Source organism: Argiope bruennichi, chromosome 9 (genome assembly GCF_947563725.1).
Source record: "Argiope bruennichi chromosome 9, qqArgBrue1.1, whole genome shotgun sequence".
Lineage (NCBI taxonomy): Eukaryota > Metazoa > Arthropoda > Arachnida > Araneae > Araneidae > Argiope > Argiope bruennichi.
In genome coordinates, this window is record NC_079159.1 from 29447837 (window position 1) to 29453836 (window position 6000).

Here is a 6000-nt window from a genome sequence, read left to right on the forward strand (position 1 = left end):
TTTCACAAAGTTTGTGCTCGATGGGTGCCTCGTCTATTGATTGAGAAACAACAAGGAAAAAGTTCTGAAAGTGCGTTTGAATTTCTGCAACGTTACTAAAAGGAAGGTGAGTATTTGGACAAAAATGTGACCGGAGACGAGACTTGGATTCACTACTTCTCATCAGAAACGAAACATAGTTAGCTCGAATGGAAACTGTGACGAATTGTTCCATCTGTAGGAAAGGTCGAAGTCATCGGAAAACTTGTACCATGCTTCGATAAATACTCAAACAAAGGTGGTAATTACGTTGAAAAATAGATTTTGACCAGAACTTTAAGATATAAATAAAGTTATTTTAAAATTTGCATCCTGTTTTGTTTTCTTAATCAATGCAACTAACTTTTTGACTGACTCTCGTGATAAAAATATATTTTTCTTGAAAATTCAAAAAGTAATTATTTGAATAATGACGAAATTTTTAAAAAATTTAAAAAAATATTATCATTTAAGAAATATATTTCAATTCTGCAGAAGATGTTTTTGAAGACGATTTGCTTATCGGATTTTTAATAGCTTAAAAATGGAGAATACAGAAATTAAGCAATTTGTTTTAAACGAATGAGGTTAAAAATCTTAAAACTCTGTAATCATTTTCATATACTCATATTTCTTTCTTCCCTTTTGAATCTATTCCCTTGATTATGTATATAATTAAAAAAATTATATTTCATTCATATATGTTCTGTATTATGTAATTATATGTAATATATGTTCGTTTCTAAACTGACTGTATTTCTAAACTGAGGTATAATTTCAGTTAAACTATCTACAGCTTTATCAGAGAATGCAATGATAAGCTAAGTAAGGGAAGTGAATTTCCAACGACTTATCAATGAATTGCTGAATTATTATTGGAATTATTTTTGTCATCTTGTAAGCAATATACATAAATAACACACATGTGACCATTACGACGAAACAAATGATCGACAGCTCTATTAAAGAACTAAATGCTAAGCTATGTGAGGGAAATGAAAATTAAATAATTTGGAAATATGATTTTTGCATTAGCCATTACAGAGAAGAAAAGCCAGTGGGAGGGGTCTCCCAAAAACTTTCTCGCATATTCTTTAATAAACCTGTCATGCCAGAGAACGCTTTACATGGCATTGGTATTCAATAGTTACGAAATATTAACTCTTAGAAAGAATTTAGCACTTTTATTGAATTTCTCGTGCAATTCTTTACCAGTTATTTGACAATTAATCCTTGATATGCATTAATATTGTCCAAAAATCGAATATGTATTTTGGATACATTTTTCTCTACCAATTGAAACAAAATTTGACAAAAAATTGCTCTTTGGTATGGCAAAATCACAAAACCCCATACCAAATTTGATATATTTGTGTTTTCGAATTATCGCGTTTACATGTTTCTGAAAGTACAGACCGACATACAGTCAACTCTTAATTGTATTTTGCTTAAAAATGACAGGTGTCTATGCTAAACATATTAAAATCGGTATACCGAATTTTTTTTATCTATTTCTCTTCGCTTTTTAATTAGAGAGTTAACTTAAATAACGCAGTTAGTTTCAGTTGTATTAACGTCCCGTTTCAAGCAACACTAGGACTATTTTCGGACGGACCTCGTCATTTTGAACCACGGTCAGGTGACGAGGACGACACTAGAGCTGGCACTCCCCTCTCCACACCACACCACACCAGCGGGAGGTCGTTTGGCCTTGACGGATTTAAAGGGCAACAGACCCCCTTAGATGACGGTTCTTCGGCGGAATCGGGTCTCGAACCTGAAACCTTACGGCTCACAAGCCAATATCTTACCAGCAGGCCACCGCGGCCCTTCAGTAATGCAGACAGACTTACTCTGAGCAAATTTTATTCAAAATTTGGTGTTAAGTCCGTATGCTGTTTCAATCACTTAGGTCAAAGGGTTTTTGAGTTATCTTTTTTACAGAAAAACAAACAAACGGACATTTTCCAAAAATGTGTTTTTTGAACTTAGGGAGATCTGAAACAAGGAGATTAATCAATATCTCGAGTTTGAATTTTTTGACGTTAACTATACACGTCAATAAAAATCAAGATGGCTTAAAAATAATTTTTCTTAAATTCACTACCCAATGGAGTTACTATTATGAAAACAAAATTTTATTAAATTAATTAATTCATTCATTATTCAGTTCGGTATATATTAAAATAACATACTATCATCGATAATACACATATACGTGAAATTAAAAATTTTAGCATAGCACAAAAAAAAAAATGAACGTAATTTTTATAAAGAAGCCCATATAATTAATGCACAAAAGGAAATTGCAATACAGGATGATAATTGATCAATGGAACCTCGTGAAATTGAGTTAAGGACAAAATTTGAAGATAATAGTAATAAGATTTCAGCTTCGGGACTTGAGGCTTCCTGGTTTTAAACCCTATTCCTCCAAAGGTTCACAATACATGTGGGTCTAGCACATGATAAATCTGATATCGAGATTCAAACATGCAGTAGCGTAGAACTTTGGAGAGGGGAGTTGTAGAGTCAGATCAGGTATGATTCTCGGTATCTGATAACAGCTGAAAATTACAAGATCCCTTCCACATTATAAGTTTACATTTTAACACTATTTAAGTGCAAACGCCCGTATAATCTATTTAAAAATTACTTGCAGAAAATTACGAGTTTCGTTCCAAATTAGTTTTCATATTTCTGCAAACTTAGATATTAATGTACCCAGACATAATTTTTTCTATGTCATAAAATTAAAAAAAAATAAAAAATTAACATATTTTGTTTAACTTTTTGCTCTGAGTTTCAGCACTACATACAGCAGAATAAATTAAATGCGAATTATTAAGAATTAGCCGCTTTTATATTAATTAAATCTTTTATGCTTAGTTTGATTATTATGATTCAATCAATACATTTTTTAAACATCAAATTATGTTCAATATTAGAGCTATGTTATTTTAATAGCCTCAAAGCTGTTATGTTTATTTAGAACTCACGTAGATCAAGTTCCGTGACATTTTAATTTTATTAAAATGCAGGTGTCAGAGTTATCTATTTAAAAATTGCACACTTCCTTTCGCAGTTCTTTTAACTATATTTTTTTTATTTGTCTTACTAACTAAGCAGATAATAAACAGGAACTTCCTTCCTTCGGTTTTAAGCAGTGAAAGAAAAGCAAGCAATTAAATGTTTGACGAAACATTGAAAACAGTTTTGAAGGAATTACATTGTAACAACTGGATATACTATTAAAAATTATGCAAAATAATTTTCAAAATATTGTCTTTGGAAACCCATTGATTCGCCAATTTAGTTGATTCGACCCATTGATTCTAGATTGTTAAAAAATTTGATTAGAAGCTTTGTGAAATTCTATCTTAATACTTTCCTCAACAAATTATTTTAAAGTTTCAATATTTCGATAGACATATTATTTTATTTAACTTTTTTATATTATTTAACTTTTTGTTATATCTTTATATATACAAGTATATTGAAGAAAGAGCAGCAGCCTTTAGATACAATTTGAAAATTCTTCCCCATTGCTTGATTCAAATTTCAATTGTACTGCAACACGATTTCAAAATTTTTATTAAAATCTGATCGTTTACTGACACCTGCACAGCTTAATAAAATAAACTGGAATCTCCCAACGTAGCAAAATATAGGTTTTTTTTCTCATTGTTAATGATAAGTCAGGAATAAATAGTAGCTTCAACAATGAAGATGTTGCATGACGAAGACTAGGGTCATTTCAATTATGAAATATATTGTTGAAAAATACGATCAAAATATTTTTTTTAAAAAAATTGATTAAAAATATAAAAAAATTACACTGCATTACAGCATAATTGATATCATTGAAAGATAATTTTTGAATTCTAGAATGATGCAAAAATTATTTTAGTGTTGTAATGTTTTCAGAAGTCAATCTGAAAAAACATCAGAAATTCACAATTTTTTACTTAAAATTAGAATTAAAATATAAAAAAAATAGTTCGTAAGCAAGCATTCCCATCCTCCAATGTCTATCTGTGCCAAGTTTGGTAACTCTAGGACAAACTATCTGGCCAATAGAGAGCCAACACAAATACACATACACACAACAAATTCATCTTTATTATTAGTTGAGAAATCCAAGAAAACTTTACACTTCAGTTTTGAATTCGATTTCTCTCTCACCTCTTGGTTCCGTTTAAAATTTCACTTACTCATATACTTTTGACATCTTATAAATTATTTTAATGATTGACTTTAAATGACTTTACTGATGATTACTTGAAATTACTTTAATTTTGACATCATATTAAATTTTAATTATCACTTAATCATGTATAAAATTAAATTTTGATTCCGTTTCCGTGGCGCCATCTGGTAGTTACGTTGAGAAACAATAGAGGGTCACATCTCAACGTAAAAAGCAGGGAAAACGTGAATAAAATAAAATAATTCTGCTGTTTCTTTTTCTATAATGCTTTAATAAAAAGGTTTATTAAAACGGGTTTTTATTAAATATTTCGTGGAATAGCTAAAAAAATCTGTTCATAAAAATACAGAAAGAAAAGTTTATTTAAAAAAATTAAATTTTTTCCAGCATTTTTTTGCACTATTTCATAGTATTTATTTCTTTGATAAAATATGAGGAAATCAGCATAGACAGCTATAAAAATCAAAAAATGTATGTTGAGTATTGAAAAAGTACTATTTTTTCAAGAAAATTTGGTTTTGATTGATTTCTATACCTGAATGGCAATAATTCTGAGCTCCATTGAATATCGTAATTAGGAAGGAGACAATAGGGCATGTGCCCTGATCATTAATGTCATGGAATGCAAGTCTGATTTAATTGAGATAATTTCGAAGATAAAATCATTTCTCAGAATTATGGCTGGCTTTTGTTTCACTGTATGTAAATTCGATAGTTCAAACACGTTGCCAGGTAGACAGCTGATATTTTTAATGCAGCCATAACATCATAAAGGAAATTTCCGTTAAAACTTTAACGAAATTTCTCCGTTTTGTCAATTCCTGGGGATTCAATAACTCAGAAACGCAAGGAAAAAAAAACCCCACCTATATGAGTGAAATTCTACATTTAATTAGCTTCCATTTACTATCCTTCAAGAATTGACAGTCTGTCAATCAGCATATTCGCCTATCATTGAACGCAACATCCTGAAGCAACGGGAGTGGTCTTTCCGGACCATTGTTGCGCGTTCCCTAATAAAAGTGTTCATGTCCTTTCCTACTTCCGCATAAATACCTAGGGCAAGACTGTTGATACGTGCTCAGAATTTTATTTTCAGTGTCCCAAGCAAGATAATTTTTATTTCGTAGTGTAGTAAAACAAAATATAGGCGTCCTGGCATATGAGTAGCTCATCTTCCGCAGGATCTGGCTGTCCTGGGTTCGAGTCCCGGTTCGGACATGGTTCCTCTTCTTCTGTGTTCTATCTGTGAGGTGCATAAATGTGTCCCCCTGTAAAAAGGGGCTGTGCAAGCGAAGGTGACGCATGAAGTAACTAAATCGTACTCTTGGTCCTAGGTGGCGCTACTGAAAAAACAAGCCCCGCTCGCTCGGCTTAAATCGCTGACCGATAACTGTCAGCTGGCTTGTAAAATGCCATAAGTCACAACACATCAACAGTAAAACAAAATGGTACTTGCGTGTTATTAATAGCATGTCATTCATAGATAACAGATTAATGAATAAGCTATTAGAGTACGAACTTTGACGAGTAATAGCTGGAATGCGGTTAATATACAAGTACCAGAAAATCAAATGCATATTTTAAAAACTTTTTTATTAATTATTACGTTCATTTACGTTACGTTACATAATTATTACGCTCATTTTTACTGAGACAGCTGGGCAGAAATTTCCCGAGGATGGATCTCCTTCGAATTTGAGAGTAATCTACAAATTTGATATAAAAATCACATCTATCAAACTTTTATTGTCCAGCTTCTAGCTTGAAGC